Source organism: Antechinus flavipes, chromosome 1 (genome assembly GCF_016432865.1).
Source record: "Antechinus flavipes isolate AdamAnt ecotype Samford, QLD, Australia chromosome 1, AdamAnt_v2, whole genome shotgun sequence".
Classification (NCBI taxonomy): domain Eukaryota; kingdom Metazoa; phylum Chordata; class Mammalia; order Dasyuromorphia; family Dasyuridae; genus Antechinus; species Antechinus flavipes.
In genome coordinates this window covers 438,071,145-438,089,892 of record NC_067398.1, presented here as the reverse complement: position 1 = coordinate 438,089,892, position 18,748 = coordinate 438,071,145, and the positions used below count along the sequence as shown (strand labels likewise).

At 34.0% G+C, this 18,748-nt stretch overlaps 1 long non-coding RNA gene across 1 annotated transcript in view; it reads right to left on the bottom strand.

Annotated features, from left to right (window-relative positions):
* LOC127543727 (uncharacterized) overlaps positions 1-18,748 on the bottom strand; it is a 138,280-nt gene that overhangs the window by 53,221 nt on the left and 66,311 nt on the right. The window contains exon 3 of the long non-coding RNA XR_007949288.1: positions 13,414-13,473. This is a non-coding gene — a long non-coding RNA (uncharacterized LOC127543727). The remainder of the gene's footprint in view (positions 1-13,413; positions 13,474-18,748) is intronic.

The following is an 18,748-nucleotide window of genomic DNA, read 5'->3' as shown; positions in this document are numbered from 1 at the left end:
GATCAGACGAGCAAAGAAAGCTACTCATCCCAATTACTGTCAAACTAAAAAAAAAAAAAAAAAAAAAAAAAAGATTTTATAGTGGTGCTTTACAGAAAATGTCACCCAACATTCTGAAATATAAAAACAGTTGAAGTAGTAAATTTGAAAAAAAAAAAAAAAAAGAGCAAGTAGTATGGAAGTCTTGTTGAATATCATAATATCCTGTTCATTAATTAGCTTTTTATATATGTGTGTATAAATATATATCACACTCACACACACACACGTGTATGTATATAAATAAATACTTATGTAGGTGTTATATTTCACTAATGTAGTATTAAAAATCATTCACTGAATGAGTAGAACCAAAAGAATACTGTATACAGCAACAAGATTATAGGATGATCGGTTCTGATAGACATGGCTCTTTTCAATGGCAAGGCAATTCAGCCCAGTTCCAATGGTCTTGGGATGGAGAGCCATCTGCACCCAGAGAGAGGCCTGGGGGGAATAAGTGTGGATCACAACATAGTATTCTCGCCTTTTTTGTTGTAGTTTGCTTGCATTTTGCTTTCTTTCTCATTTTCTTCCTTTTTAATCTGATTTTTCTTGTGCAGCATGATAGTTGTGGAAATATGTATAGAAGAATTACATATGTTTAACATACACTGAATTGCTTGCCATCTAGGGGAAGAGATGAAGGAAGGGAGAAAAGAATTTGAAACACAAGTTTTTCAAGAGGGAATGTTGAAAACTGTCTTACGCATATGTTTTGAAAATAAAATGCTTTATTTAAAAAAATTTTTTTTTCAATCATTCACTGTAGATTTCCCACTTAAGGCTCAAAAATCCAAAGGATAAAACCTACTTGCCCTGGATATGGAAACAAGACAAAAGTCTAAGAGGATGCAATGAGAATAGGGAAAAGGAATCCTCAAGAACTACTTGCCTCATGGGTCTATAGGCATTAGTCAAGCTCTGCCATGTACTCCGATTCATTCAATAAATATTTATCAAGCACCTACAGTGTACAAACTATGTTGCTGGTCACTGGTGATACAAGGAAAAAGAAAAGATATAGTCTGCCTCAAGGAAGTTATGATCTTAATAAAAAAGGAAAAGGAAAAGATACAAGGTTTAGTCCCAAGAGTAGTTATGCTATAGCTTGTCATGGAGTATCAGCTTTGATTGTCCCCACTGTCATCATTTTTCCGATATATCCAGATCAAAAGTAGAAATAAAGATTGCAATGTCACCTCTGATGAATGTGCTCAGTTAAGGATTCTAGAAATGTGTTTTCTATTGCCTAAGAATTGTTTTGGTATAATTTAGATAATCACCTGTGTCCAAAGGTGGAGGTAGAATAATGAAAAGCTAATGAAGGAACAGGATGCACATACACGTGAGTTGTGTTTAGGTATGTATCTATTTGTATATGAAACACAGAAACTTAATCCCTGTGGTCTATGGAATACTACTGTGGACAAAGTCACAGAAACAAAGCTGTGCTGAATAAATATTCTACTGACTGATCCCATAAGTATGTGTGGACCTAGACCCCTACTGTCTCATCATCCTATTAATTTTTACTGACTTCCATAAGTGATTGTTTTCATTCAACTCTTTGAAGTAGATGATCTTTTTTACAGAAATCAAGATCATTGGCTCCCACCCTCTCCTCACCAAACTACTCAGAATCTTCTCCTATTTTTCCATCTTTTTCTTTATCCTCAGAGGAAAATATGGCCTCCTCTTCCTCAAAACTACTCATCATTATTACCTGATATAATTGGAAAAGTGTCGAACTTGAGGGTCAAGAGAGGAGCTGAAATGATTTACCGTCTGTGTAAGTCAAATAACTTCTTTGACTCTCAGTTTTCTCACCATAAAATAAGGATAATAATACTTATATTGTTGTTCAGTTGTTTTCCAATCACATTTGATTCTTTATGACCTCTGGGTTTTTTGTTTGTTTGTTTGTTTGGAGAAGATACTGGAGTGGTTTGCCATTTCCTTCTCCAGCTCATTTTAGAGATGAGGAAAATTAGGGAAATAAGGTTAAGTGAATTGCCCAGGATCACACAGTTAGTAAATATATGAGGCCAGATTTGAACTCAGGAAGGTGAATGTTTTAGGTTTCAGGTCCATCACCCAGTTGTCCCAATAATACTTTTATAGCATATCTTCCCCAAAGTGGATTTATTGTAAGGATAATATGTGCATCATAAAGTGCTATATAAATACCAGCAATAACTACTGTAATTACAAAAAATACTGTCAAAAATTATATAATTTTTTATAAATGTATGTTTTTACACGTCATCTTGTTTTCTTATAATTGCCACCTTTCCCTTGCTCTCCTTCCTTTATTACCTGCAAAAAAAACTTAAAGAAACTTTAAAAAACCCTGCCAACATCTTTCCCTCAACCCAACTACTTCCTCATCTAACATTCCATCTCCTTTTTTCTTCCAAAAGGTCAGATTTAAAACAGGAAGAAACTATGGAAATTACAGATAAGGAAACTGAGGTTGAGACAGCTTAAATAACTTGCTCAAAGTCACACAGTAAGAACTTGAGCCATGATTTGAACCAAAGTTCTGATTGCAGACCAGTGTTCTTTTCTATGATAACTGTGTTAGTTCTATGTCAAATTTTTATTTCATTTTAACTTTTTACTTTTCCAAAATTGTACTAATTATTTTGACCATTACTTTCTTTTTTAAGTTGAGTTCCAAATTTTCTCCCTCCCTTACCCCTTGAGAAAGCAAGCAATATATCAATTATACATGTGAAATCATGAGAAACATTTCCATATTAGCCATATCATGTTAAACTTTTAACAAGATTAGTCTAAAAAACAATATACATAATTACTAATGTGATATAAATGAAAATGCTATTTAAAGACTTGGAATCAGATCAATTGCAATGAATAACCTTAGTTCTGGAGATTGCAGTATACTGATTTTGATGTTGAACATGATGGTAAAGATGTAGATTCAAATAGTGCCTCAGACACTATTTATGCAATCCATTTTATCCCTCTTTTCTGTGTAAAATTAGGGAGTTGGACTTGATACCCCTGAGGTTTTTTCTTGCTTTTAATTTATAATCCTTTGAAAAAGATTCCTTCCAGAATTTGTGGTCAAAGAACTGGAGTATATTATAGAATGCAAAATGGGTAATTTTGATTATATTAAGTTAAAAAGTTTTTGTACAAATAAAACCAATGCAGACAACATCAGAAGGGAAGCAATAAACTGGTAAAAATGTTAACAATCAAGGGTTCTGATAAAGATCTAATATCTAAAATATACAGAGAATTGACTCCAATTTATAAGAATTCAAGCAATTCTCCAATTGATAAATGGTCAAAGGATATGAACAATTTTCAAATGAAAAAACGGAAACCATTTCTAGTCATATGAAAAGGTGCTCCAAATCACTATTGATCAGAGAAATGCCAATTAGAACAATTCTGGGGTACCACTATACACCTCTTAGATTGGCTAAAATGACGGGAAAAGATAATGATAAATGTTCGAAGGAATGTGGAAAAACTGGGACATTATTACAGTGTTAATGGAGTTGTGAACTAATCCAACTATTCTGGAGAGAAATTTGGAATTATGCCCAAAGGATTAAAAAAAGTATATACCCTTTGATCCAGCAGTTTTTCTTCTAGGCCTGTATCCCAAAGAGATCATAAAGGAGGGAAAGGGATCCACATGTATAAAACTGTTTATGGCATCTCTTTTTGTAGTGGCAAGAAATGGGAAACTGGGTGGATGCCCATCAGTTGGAAAATGGCTGAAAAATGTTATGTAATATTATTGTTCTCTAAGAAACAATCAGCAGGATGATTTCAGAGAGGTCTGGAGAAACTTATATGAACTGATGCTAAGTGAAGTGAAAGAACCAGAAGATTACTGTACATGGCAGTAGCAAAATTATATAATGATCAATTCTGATGGACATGGCTCTAACAAGATGATTCAGGCCAGTTTTTGTGATTTTGTGATGAAGAGAGCCAGCCACACCCAGGGAGAAGATTGTGGAACTCAATGTGGATCACAACATAGTATTTTCACTATTTTTTTGTTGTGGTTTGCTTGCATTTTGTTTTCTTTCTCATTTGTTTTCCTTTTTCATCCGATTTTTCTTGTGCAGAAGTGCACATGTTTACACACATTTGATTACTTGACATTTGGGGGGAGTAAAGTTTCCTTGGAACACAAGGTTTCGCAAAGGTGATTGCTGCAAATTATCTATGCATATGTTTTGAAAATAAAAAAAGCTTAAATAATAAAAAACACATGCAAAAAAAGATTCCTCCCCTCATTAGAGATAGTATAGGTACAGAATGTGGAATGTGTTGCCCAATGCAAATACTCTGGGATTTTTTTGGTATGAGATATATGGAGAAGCTCTTATTTGAGGGTGATGGGAAAATGATTAGGATATTTTAAAAAAGGCAATTTAAAAAATATATTCTACCCTTCCTATCTCACTTTTCTAGCACTCATATATAAAAATGACTCTTTGCAATCTAGCTTCCATTCTAAAACCCTATTAAAATTATCCTTCCAATGTCATTTAATACTTCTCTAAAGCATTTGACACTCATTGTCATTAATCAGTCAAGGCTGCAGTCATAAGAAAACAAGATGATTTCTAAGAACATACACTCCTAAAAAGGAACAATAATTATGGTTGGCATTTATATAGCACTTTAAGATTGATTGATAGCACGTAAGTCTTAACTATAAGCCAGCATTGTGCTAAGTATTAGGGATACAAATTATGGCAAGAACCAATCCTGCCTTCAAGAAATTTACATTCTAATGGGAGTGACAACCTGCAAATAAATAAGTGCAAACAAAATACAGAGTAGAGGTAGTTTGGGAAAAGGAAGTCTAAGCAACAGAGTGTGAGGGGAGGTGGGAAAAGAGATTTGGAAAGCAGAAGTAAGGAGGATACATTGCAGGAATGGAGAAGAGAGTTATTGCCAACATAAGGAGACCTGATGAGGAGACCAGAGTTAAATGTGGTTGAAACAAGAAACATGGAATTCAAAGAGGCAGGATAAAATATAAGAAGATTAGAAAGGTAGAAAGGAGCTACTATTCCTCTCCTCCATAGTCTTCTCTTAGCTTTTGTTATGTGGCAACTTACTGGTTCTCTTTCTTCTGACTAGCCCTCTTAAGGCCATGATTTTGGAGCTTCATACTGCCTTCTAAATTCACCCTAGAAAATCTCACACAATTTCAGATATTATCTCTAGGTCCAAAATCTGTATTCTTAGATCCAAACTTCTTTCCCAAGTTTTTAATCTAAATTCCCAACTTGCTGCTGAATATCTCCACTTAGATATCCTTCCAGCCCATCAGATTGTGCACATCTAAAAGTAAACTTATCACTGCCCCTTCCAAACTATTGGTCCCACTTTCTCTTTTCAGTTTCTAAGTTTGGAAATTTTCTTCAAATCCATCTTCCTCCTCTCCCTCACACATCCAAAAAAATCAGTAACCAAAATCTATTGTTCTAGTTCTGAAATATCTCTGGGAAATCCTTGAGTTGAAGAAGGAAATAACAAATGACTAAGATAACTCCAAATGGATCCACAAAGCATTGAACACAACTGAACAAAGAACAATCAAAACAAATTATGTATCAGGCACTAAGCGAAATATTTCACAATTATCTTATTTGATCTTCACAACAGTCTTGACAAGTAAGTACTCTTTTATTTCCATTTTATAGTTGAAGGAAGCAGAGATAAAATGACTAGCCCAGAGTCATACAGTTAGTTACTTTCTAAAGTCAAATTTGAACTCGGGTTTTCCTGACTTCAGTCTCAAAGCTTTATCTAATATATTACTTAGCTGCCTTATGGAAAGAATTTATGCACAGGATTATCAGGTTATGCTTGATGAACTCAGATCTGTCCCAATTCTGAGCGTCTGTACAAATAGCCTAAGATCTCCCATCAGTCATGTAGTGACAGCTTTCAACTTTACATTCAGTTATACACATTATCAAATGACACACTAATCAGCAAAGACATAGAAAACAGATAAGAGGCCTACTATATCCTTTGGGAGACAAGTTGACAGAGTGGTTATCAACATGGGATCTGAGCTAATGGTCCGCATAGTGGTGATTATAGCCAACTTGCTGCTTTACTGACAGTTTTGTTTTATTAGCTTCCCATTTAAACAGTGCTTTCAAATCATTTGAAAAGGAGGATGGAAACCACATCTTCCCCAAGAAAACTGAATTTCACTATATAGGAAAATTCTCTTTTTTAATAGTGAGACACAGTAAATGCATTTGTTCAGGATTAAGATGTTGCTCTTTAGCAAAAGACCATCGATTTCTGGGATTCTTACATTAGGTCTTATTGTATCTAGACCACAGATTTACACTGCTGTAACTCCCTGTCAAGCATCATCTCTGATTTATGAATAAGTAATACTATGCTCTAGGGAAACATTGATCTAAAAGAAAAAAAAATCAATATACATCTAGCATGCATTATATTTCGACTGTGTGACTTATCTCCTAAGTACTAAGCAATATTAAGTACAAAACTAAGTTATTTGTTTTCCCAATAAATTTTACTTAAGGTTATTTGAGAGTGGCCAACATTCTATTATTTTGCCACTCTGGATCTTCAGAATATGAGCATTTTTCTGTGAAATATAAAGACTTGGACTGAGTACACAGCACTCAGTTGATGACTCTTTGAGAAGTTTTTACATAATATTTGCAACATAGAAAGCATGCTATGAGATATTTTTTTTTACTTGTTATGCTTGACCTTATTTCAAGGCACATTGGGGCTATAAAGCTTGTGGCTATTACAAATGACTGACTTATAAAATCAAACCACTGTCTTATTCTGAAAATATCTCTCTTTGCTCTGAGAGCTAGAGATCAAAAATGAGACAAAAGTAGAAAGTTTGAATGACTTCAGTAGGCTCTGCCATCACCTTCGACTTTGGTGCAATCTAAATCTATTTTCACAATCAACACAGTTGCTAAGTTCTAACATGGCCTGCAGTAACCTTCTGATTGCAAAACTACTGCAGAAGGTCTGAGCTCTTGCTGTTCTTTCTAGAGCTAGTTAAAATTAAGAATGAATTTTATTCAATTTTCATTCAGCTATTCAGATAATTCAGTCCACTATTTTTGTTACCCGTATCTTTGTAAGAGATACATTAATTTGTTGGATTTGTTTGGCTGTCTAGAATGTACATGTTATCTCATCAGATATCCTGATTTTATAACAGGTTGTATTTTTTTTCCCTGGGAGAAATATAGAGATCTCCTTTAAAGATCTGAGAAGTTTTAAGTATACTCTTCATCTTGGTCATCTTCCCCTGACACATTTTTTTTCCTTTGGAGCAGATCTTTGATTTCATCAGCAGATGGAACTTCCAGTGAGAGAATTTCCCTACAAATGGAGATTGGCACTCTCTCTTCAATTTATAATCTTGGAATTTGGGGAATATGGAAGCTATCACAGAATGTTCTTAACAGTTTAATGTAATTAGAATTATTTGCAAATAAGACTAGGCAATGAAAACCAAATATAATCTTTATTAGCCCAAAGCATAGTTTAAAAGAGTATCAGTGAAAATAACAAGGGGAAATAGAGAATCGTGTACTTTGGGGCATGCTTATACTTTCCTGTAAGCCATATGTTTGTGTACACATACATACATGTACACATATATATGTATACATAAATAAAATCATCATGGAACATCAATATTTTAATAACTGGAATGTAATGCTTAGGTATCATGACTTATCTTTGTAACATAACTAGGAAGTACCTTCAAAGGTTCTTTACTCTGAATCCAATAACTCTGCCTTTCTGTGATACCACTCAATGAAATAATCATATATAAGTAGGAAAAAATAGATACATTCATCCCTGGAGTATTGTTTAATAGGTATATTGGGTTAAATAATAATAAACATGCCCCAGAAGCTCAGAAATACCGCTGTGTGATGCTATGTTCCTAGAGACAGGGATTATTTCCTTTTTATATTTTGTATATCTAGCACAAAGTTCAATGTTATGCACATAATAGGTGCTTAATAATGCTTACTGAATTGAACCAAATTTTAAAAAGTTAAGATAAAAGCAAAAGTGATCTCTAAACCATAGGCTCTATCTGGGTTAAATTTTAGTATCTCTGAATATTGCTAGAAACATACAATATTTCCTCCCCATATAGAAAGACAATGCGAATGAAGAAGGTAGACTTTTCTGGTTTTATAGAGTTAGTCCTTCTGCCTAAAGTGACAAACAAAAGGCAGGCTGTTAAAAGGCAGGATAAGGGAGGATAAGCAGCTGAATTCAGTAGAACTGTGACCTCAAAGGGCAACCAAGAATGCTTCTGAAATAGTACACTAAGATCCCAAGAGGAAAAAGTTACTCCTGCAGGGGAAAAAGGAATTCCTTAACAACTTAAAGGGCAGATTTAATTAAAGGACACTGCCCTATTTTACAAGATTCTCAGTGTAAAAAGAATGTGAAAATTCATGCCAGATGTACTCCTTCCTTTCAAAACCAGAAAAGCAATTACATGATGGAGTTTAATAGGTTTGGGTCACTTAGGTCTTGAACATGTGAGATTTGTAAATTTTTTAAATGGGTGCACATGACATGTATATGTATTGAATTCACCATGGAGCCAATACGAGAGTAAATCTAATATTGAGAATAACAGGAGAGAGTTGAGTTAACTTGTATTTTATTTCTGGGAACCAAGTTTATGTAAAATGAAGTTCCTGGATTTAGTTTTTGTAGATGCAGGTGACTCAAAGTTATTAAGGATTTGGAAGTATAATGAACATATTATAGTCTAAATGCCGAAGTCTTATAGTCTTAGATCTATTTTTTCATAAAAGTACTACATAAGCAGAACATAAAACAACAGAAAACCTGCTGGTATCCTCCTAACTAGTCTTGCTGCCCCCGTGTTCTTTCCTCCCTCCCCCCACTTTTTGGGCAGATGAGATCATGTCATTCTTCTGTTATTCATGGCAGTTAAGGGGGCACCATAGTGCAAAGAGTGCCCTATCCAGAGTCAGGAAAACTCACCTTCCTGACTTCAAATCTGGCGTCAAAAATGTCCTCACTATGTGACCCTGGACAATTCACTTAACCCTGCTTGCTTCACTTTCCTTATCTATAAAGTGAACTGGAGAAGAAAAAGGAAACTACTTTAATATTTTTAAATCCCAAATGGGGTCATGAAGAGTTGTACACCATTGAAAACTAAACAACATCCTTTTCTATGTTGCAGCAGGAAGAGACAGGGGAGCTGGATTTTTCATCTCTTCCACTTACTACTTCTTGGGCAAGTAACTGACAGCTTTGGACCAGTTTCCTTATCTGAAAAATGAGCAGGTTGGGCTTTTTAATCTACTTTCCAGCTCTAAATCTATGACACTGACTCCCTATTTTTTCAAATTAAAATCAAGAGTGATGAAGAAGTGCTAAAGAAGAAAGGACTATTAGAAAACAGTTATAGAATCTCAGAATCATACTTGAGGAAAGTCCAGATTCCTTAACCTGGCATTCAAGGGCTTCCATAATTTGATATAATCTTATCTTTAAAGTCTCATCTCACATGAATTTTCAATATTCTTCATATTGCAGTGAAACTGATCTACTTGCTGCCATCTCCTATACATGCTTTATATTTTTGTACTCTGCTGGCTCAATTGTTGAACTGGTTCAAATTCTACTTTTGGGGCAGCTAGGTGGTGCAGTGGATAGAGGGCACTAGCCCTGAAGTCAGGAGGATCTGAATTCAAATCTGGCTTCAGATACTTAATACTTCCTGTTTGTGTGATCCTAGAACCCCTATTGCCTCAGTCAAAAACAAACAAATAAATAAAATGAAAATTTCTACTCCCATAAAACATTCTGACCTCTCTATCTTTTCCTTTCCAAGATATATATAGTACTTTATCTGCATCTCAGTTATGCTCAATGAGATTATATTTGTAAAACACTTACTACAGTGCCCAGCACATAGTAAGTATTTAATAAATGCTCATTCCCTTCCTCTTCCTTATAATTTTATATTATATTCATATTAGACTAAGTTCTTTTGTTTCCTAATTCCATGAACAGTGCTCTTGTTAAATATTTTTAAAATACTTGTGGAATTGAACAGGAAGACCTAACTTCATATTGAACATAAATCATGACAAGAACAGATTTATTGTTGTTCTGAGTAGGCAAAGATGCCTACTGGGAAGAAAATCAGGAAAGTGGATACAATACTGCTAAATGGCATATATGTGTCAGTAAGTGGTAAAATCACTAAATCTGCTTTGAACTCAGGGCCTCGAAACTTCAGAGTCAGTGTAATTTTAGTGATATATTCTGTTAGTCTTGTGTTTTTAGCTGGACAAAGATAGATAATGTATTTAAAATGGCCATGTTGTGAAAGTTACAAGGGGTTACTCAGCTTTGCACTGTAAGATATGATGAATAGGTTGATTTTAGAAAAACATGGAAAGACTTACAAAAAATAATCAAGAATCAAGAGAATGTTGTATATAGTAACAGCAATATTGTTTGAAGAGTAACTGTGAGTGACTAAGTTATTCTAGTAATATGAATATTCAAATCAACTACAAAAGACCTATGAAGGAAGATGCTTTCCATTTTTAAAGAAAGAATTGATATAAAGAAGTGTGTGTTAATATGGTTTTTTATATATATATATATATATATATATATATATGCTGGTCTTCTCTAGTGTGGGTTGGGAGGGAGGAAAGGAGACAGCTTAGAATTAGAAATGTAACAAAAAATTTTTTTTAAATTGGACCAAATAATATGATGTATGATTATATTTATTTAATATGATTATATCTATAATTACAATTAAACTTTTTTCCAAAAAGAATATACCACAGTAGTAACAACAGGTCCTAAAACTCTTCAGAGAGACATCAATTAACCTCTTTGAGAACGTGTCAATACATACTATCATAGAGAGTTAAAAGGAACCTATAGGTCAAGTTCAATCTCCCACTCAATACAGGAACAGATCTTTATGGCAGCCTTTGTTGTCATGCTGGAATACAAATATCTGTCATGTTGCAAGAATCAACCCCATCTTAGCCTCTTCTTTGCCCAATGTTTTCTATTCATTTTATTAGACCTCTCTTGCTCCATCCAAGAATCCTGCCTCTACCACATACATTGTAATTTTTTTAGGTTACTGAAGGGAAGGAAACTATATATGTGTTAGTCCAAATCAGATTTGATACATATCCAAATTAAATTGGGCTAGATAAATGTAATAACTTTATAACCAATATAAACATATAAATACATATATACGTATGTGTCTGTGTATATATATATATATATATATATATATATATATATTTTTTTTAAACTATTCTTTCCATGATCCTGGTTTGTTAACAATATTATTTGAATATATACTCTATTCCCAAGTTGAAAAGTTGTATATCTAATACACAATGAAGGCTCAGTAACTTAATGCAGGCATTAAAAACAAATAGAAGCCAAGTTACAAGAGCTGAATTAATTTCTTTCTTCATTAACCTATTAGCGAAAACAGAAGCTTTTTCACTTTTTAATCTTCCCTTTCTGAAATCTTATTCTCCTTTAACTTAGTTGAGGGAATTGTCACTTTTCCAAAACCACACATTATATTATAATGTGACCTTCAAGATCCTTCTCAAAACAGTGGTTTCATAATTTCGTTTAGAAGGCAAAGTGCATTTGCCTGAATAAAAACATTCCCACAATTTAACCAAGCCTCACAAGCTTCCGAGTCACAGTCTTGGCTAGAGTTTGTTTTGTATATTATTAGGCTGCTCTCAAGAGAAAAAAGGAAAATACAGAGGGGCTCTGAGGGAAAGGCAGAGGAACTTTCCTTGAAAGTGCTATGTAAAATGACACAGCTGTAACACACAGCTTCCAGGGCCTTGTCTGTCACCCTTCAAAAAAACTGGCAACCTGCTATCATTCCCCAAGCACCCCCACAGTGCTTTATCTTGTGCATGTTAACCAGAGTCAAGGTTCATAGCAGTTTGAGAAAGTCTTATCTGATCTCACAAGCTCAAGTTAAGCCTGTGGAGTACTTGAGAGAGGAACTCCCTGGAATACTAATCCATTTCTCAGTGCCTTCAAAGTGAGAAGCAAAGATACCAGCTGGAGACAGGCCAATTTTAAGTGGACATTTTTGTTTTCCAGTTGAAATGGGAGTTTTCAGTAACAAAACGGAAAGACTTACAGAGAGGATACTGACAAAAGTAAGGAATTAATTGTCAAATTTTTACAGGTTCCAGAAGTAGAATATATCCTATGCTATCTTTCATTTTCCAAAAAATTCTGGAAAATCTTTTGGATATGGAGACACATATCATTTTTGCCCCCTATGGAATGGAGGGGAAGGGAAGTATTTGTCACCAAGCCAAGATCCTCCCTGGCTAACAGAAAAATCTGCATTTTACAGCACAAAGAAAAAGAAAGTTGCATCTTATAAAAAAATATCTTCTATAAACTGAGAAATTATAAACAAGGAAAAAGTGCAGTTATCCTTTTCATATTTTTTTGGAGGGGAGTTGGGAATGTAAAGCGTATGCCCAACCCACACCCACTCCAACTGTGTAGAAAATCCACATAAAGTTTTTTTGGCCCTTCCTTCATACTAGAGAAGAAGTGTGATTTTTTTTCCTTTTTTTCTTTTTTATAGAGTCTCAATATTGTACAATATTATACATATATTTTGTGCATTTCTGAGTTTCTAAACTTTTTCTGTGTCCTTTGTGGCTTCCTTAAAATTCCTTAAAAAACCATGGAGCATTTATTAAATCTATTGGCTCAGAATTGAAATCAAAGCATGAAGCACAGAATTACAGATTTTGAACTATAAGTTTGGAGAAGCCAAACCCTAAAGCAGATACAAAAAAATCCTTACTTTTGGAAGAAGTATTTACCCAATTACTGGTTTATATTTATTATAATATAATTAGTATAATTAATATAATATGATTTATTACAAGCTAATCATCTTCAAATGAAAATTTCCCCCTACTGCAAAATATAACATAGATGTCTCAAGGTATGTGCCATTTTTTGTTGACATACTTGTGATTTAGTTGAGAAACAACTGTTAAGTAACAAACAGTACCCCATAGAAGGTATTCTTAAAGTCTTAGGATAATTTTACTCTATTAAAGCTTTATTAAAGTTTAAATCTATATGAAGACTTTTGGGAACAGCCTGTAATCTTAAAAAAAAAATTAAATCCAATCCAAGTCAATGTCTCAGCATCAATAACTGATGTCAGCATATAAGATTAGGTTAAAAGCCAGTCAGCCTTTAAAGAAAATGCTGCATAATTACCTGGAAGTCTCTTTGCCAAAGCTCACATTGTATTCATCTGTAATAGAAGGAAGGCATCATCTGGATAGAAAACACAAGATAAAATCTGTCACTGTCCTGATTGGGTGGAACTGATAAATGCTACATGAGAAAATGTGATTAAAACTCTGGCATAAATAACACCAACATTAAACCTAACCTGGTTACTTTTGAAATTTAAGTAGGAACATTAATAGGAATATCTACTTATCATATTCATAGAACAATATGTATGTGTAATAGTAACGAGATATTTAAAGAAATAAACATTGAAGTTTCAAAAACCAAATATATAAATAATTAATATTTTAGAAGTAACGCTGGGTAATGGAAAATGGGGAACTTGAGAGTCAACAATTCTGGGTTTGATTCTTGACTCTGACACTTAACTGTGTGTTCATAGGCATAACTCTTCCCTTTTCCCTTCTTCAACTGAGTTTCTTTCTCCGTGGAATGGGGATTATAATATTTGTACCATGCATCTATCCAGCAAAGACCAAATGAATGAAGAATGCATATTCAAGTATTATATGCCTTGAATAGATTCCCTATAGAGCTTGTCCAATGCTATGTAGGCTCAGGAAAACATAGATATACAAATGAACTAGCTAAGTCAAGAGTTAAAAGAAAAGTGAAACAAGGGATTGCTTTTTTGGGACTGGGATCAGGGATGCAATTGGGATTAAATGACTTGCCTAAGGTCACATAGTGAGTATTTGAGGCTGGATTTGAACTCAGGTCCTCCTGTATCCAGGGACAGTGCTCTATCCAACGAGCCACTTAGCTGCTCCATGTAATTGCTTTTGAGATACTGCAGAGCATATTTTACTGACCCCAAGCTTTCCATGAAAGTAAAGCTTTCTTTTTAACATTAATATTTTAATATTTTATGACACTAATCTTTTCAACACTTATAAATATGACTTGTAGGATGTCACTGCCTCCAAAGAACTAAGAAGGGTATCAAACTGAGGACAATGGAGAGGTACATGGTAAATATGACCCATCTACAAAAATGATCAATAAGGAACTCTAAAGAATAACTATAAATGAATCATTAAGTAATTGTATGACCAGAAAATAAGATGGGCTACTTATTGAGGGATAGATAACAGAGAGCCATAGTATCCACTAATCTTGTTCATCCTTCATTGTTGAAGAAGACCAATGGCATCACAGGATGATGTCCTGACTTTGACATAAATTAGATTTAAGTGAGGCAGAGTTGTACAAAGTCCTCAGTCTCTTTTTTCCAGAGTCATTGAAATTCACTGACAAGACAAAAAAAAAAAAAAAAAAGTCAATATAACTGGTGATGGCCCAGGATGCCATGGGTGACCTTGGTGACTGTGATGTCTGACCAAGCTTTGAGTGCTGCACAGTATCTACTTCAGCAACTTTCTTTTTCTTTTTAAAAAATTTTTATTTGTTTGTTTGTTTATTTATTTGCTTCAGCAATTTTCATGGCCATTGGAACAAATTATTCTTATCCACCCATTCTGCCCTGGAATCTTCAGGTGCTTGGGGGAGTAGACACCTTCCTTATTCATCAATGGTTTTGAGGTCTGCGGGTTACCTTCAATCTAGTTTGGCCTATCTACCAAAAACAGTTTTATTGGCGTATGGTGGCTGCACATGCAGATGAACATTAATGGATAAAAATGGAAATATTTACTTATAATATTCATAGAACAATCTGTATGTATAATAATAATGAGATATTTGAAGAAATAATCAGCGAAGTTTCAAAAGCCAAATGTATAAATAATTAATATTTTAGAAGCAACACTGGGTAATGGAGAGTGGGGAACTTGAGAGTCAACAATTTGGGGTTTGATTCTTGCTCTGATAATTAACTGTGTGCCCACAGGCATACTTCTTCCTTTTTCCCTTTCCCTAGCTTTCTGGAGCCATAAGGGATAACTAACTGAGTGCCAGGTAGACACCAGTGCTGAATGAGCAGATGAAGATGCTAGTCTTCCCTGATCACTAAGGCCTCAGTGATATTGAAGGAAATCATGGAAGGATTTTAACATGTTCGTTGTATTCCTTTGTGGCAAACTTGGAGAATACATGGGCAAAACTCACTTGGGACAAATTTCCTTATTGGAAGGAGCCCTCCAAATGATATCACAGATCCATTTGAGCAGATGAACACCCTGTACTAGGATTGTCTTGGGGAAAGTATAATGGAAAATATGAGCTATAATTATTAAATGTGGCTATGATAGCTCAAAAATATCTCTGGCTTTTTAGGCCAAGTCTCAATTGTGGCAGACTGCCTCAGATTTAGGTACGCTTTTTAACTTGATCTTTTTTGAAAACTGAATAGTACATTTCATATTTCATGCTTTGGGGGACTAATCTTATGTTATTAGAAATGAGAAACTAATCAGTCTTTCCTAAGCAAGACTGCTATCTAGGAATGTGCTAGAGCCAACTATTATTAGATAGTTAAATTTTCAATATGAATACTTAATACCTCTGAAACTTATAACAAATACCACAAATCAGGGATTAATTTATGTTGACTGTCTAGACTGAAAGTATTAGAAAAAATGCTACTAAGATGTATTGTTCACTTTATCTACTGCAGAGAGTTAGTTGTTAAAAATTTACCAGCACATTGCTGCTCTTGTTGTTCTGACTGTTTAATAATTATATTGTCTCCTTTCTTTTGTTGTGTTGGAGGAGTTTGAGGTGCCCTGCTACATAGAGCTATTATCACCATAATACAGAGGTGTACTTATGGCTGCCCCATCCTTATATTCTCTGCCTGGCCATTTTACCAAACTTTAAACTTTCCCTTGTGATAACTAAAATTATTAATTAAATAATTACATAAGGATTTAAAAATCCATCCCTATTAATACTTTTTATATCTGTTCATGCATTTATCACACTCAATTGTTATTTTATCCTTCTGTCTTGGGACACACCAGATTTCTTTCAAATGGGTTTCCTATTTAAAAAAAAAAGTTCCACTGTCTATAACAGTTTAATTTTCCATTTTCCAATAGCAACTCTAATTCTTTGTTTTGGAAAAATAATCCCCACACGTGATAATGATTCTACTAATTCTTGTACTGTACAAAATAAAAGACATGATGACATACTTCCATTCCTCTCCTATATACACATACAATAGCTTAATGAGTCAAAAATATATAACAATTAGTATGGATTTTTTTTAAGTAAAAAAGTATACTTCTATAAATCAACAGTTTTTATTGCTGTTTCTAAACAATACTGTAAAAGCACAGACAGAGAAGTTTTTCTTAAAACGATGTAAAAATCTGTCAATAAAAAGTTATTATAAAATTTTTTTAAAATGTAAAAAATAAAGTCATGTTCTTTCAAAAATAAAAAAAAAATTGGCAAGAAGCTCACTAATACAGACAGCTTCTGATTTACAAATATACACACAGGCAGTCTTTAACATCAATTTGCTTTGTGCTCTAGAAACTGGTTTCTGAGTTGACTGTTAACTTCAAAGAATATAAGCTTCCTGAAGGTAGAGTTTGGAACAACACCCAGTAGGGTGCCATTAATAAATGCTTGTTGCTGATGCTAACTGGGAAAACTTGTTCTTGCTTCACTTCAGGGACTGTTCATCTAGAACCTCTGCCCTAGGCTCTGTGATTTACCTCCAGTGATCCAAAAATCAAAGAGTTGGAAAAATGTGAATTGTTGGAACTAGAAATATACTCGATTTTAATTAATGAGGCGGAATAATTGGAGTAGTCCCCTATCCTATTGATGGGGCTATAGTGGGCAGAGATGTAGCTTTTGGCATCCCAAACAAGAACTTTGGAAACAAATTGTAATAGAAACTTATACCCAGTGTAGATTCTATAGTATTATGAATATGGTATTATTCTGGGGTCCATAAACCACCGCTGCCCAGACAAATTTCAGGGGACAAATGACCTCGAATAGGATATATACATATACATGTACATTTATGTATATATACATACATAAAATATATCTCAATGAAATTTATTTTCTTTTAAAATGCCATATTTAATTTTATGCCTTTTAAAACATTATTGTAAGAAGGGGTTCATAGGCTTTATCAGATTGCCAAAGAAGTTCACAATACAAAAAAAGGTCAAGAACTCCTATTCAAAAGGGTATCAACTCAATTGAAAGGAAGATGGGTATTGTGTCTCCCCTCCTAGGAAAAATATCAGTACTCATCTATTGAATAATACAAGGGTTAACCTGCCAATTTTCCCTTATGCTGTCACCACCTGTTACTTCAGAGCCAGGTTTCTTCCCTCACTCTCTTGCCTTCTATGAAACAGAATGTATTTTGACAGTTTCTCTCCCCTCGATCCTAGGAGCAAGCACCCTTTATGAATTTCTAAGGATTTTTACTTTTAATTAACAATGAGAAACAGTAAGGGGTATTTGGGTACAGAAAGGATTAAAATAATATTCACCTACATTTGAAAAGAATCACCAGGGACATTTCATTGAATAGTAATTAGATATCTAGGATGGTGGTAGTCATGGAGGGCACCACCATGGAGGGGATGAAATGGAGAAAGATTTGAAGAGAAAGGACATTGGAAGTTGGCTATGGAAGAAAGCTAGGAGCTATGAAAGGAAGTATGGAGAAATAATAATAGCGAGAGTGGAGGTGGAAATGGAAGGATGAACAGCCATAAATATTTATTTTCCCATTCAGCCTTTCCTGCAATAGAATTTCAAAATAATCCAAATTTACTTTTAGGACTCTTACATATCCCCTTCCATTTCCAAACAAAATAATAAGATTTAGAATCTGAAAGGACCTTAAAGATCACATAGCCCTAGGGCTTCTTAAAAATGTTCCACTTACTTCAACCTCTTTTACCCTAGAAATTTTTATGCAAGCCTGAATTTTTATGCAAATCTGTATATAAAATGGGTTTGCAAATCAAACATTTACAGATAGTAATCATGAAGAAATTTATTTTAAAACAATTCTTTGGCATACATATAATTTTACCACTTATTAAAAAAAACACATCTGCATACTAATGAGATGGATATGCTTGTTTATTTTTACACACAGAATTAATTGATGGAATATTAGAATGTCTGATACTGTAGGACATAGAACATTTAGAAACTTTTTACTGTTGCCAAATTTTTCATAACCCCCCACATTCACTTATTCTATCCCATATGGGGTCATGACCCATAGTTTAAGCCCAGACATTTCATATTTTGGATGAGGAAAATGAGGCACAGAAGTTAAATGTGTTGCTCAAAGTAACAATTGTCAGAAGCAAGATTTCAGGAATTTAAATGTCCTTATGCTGTC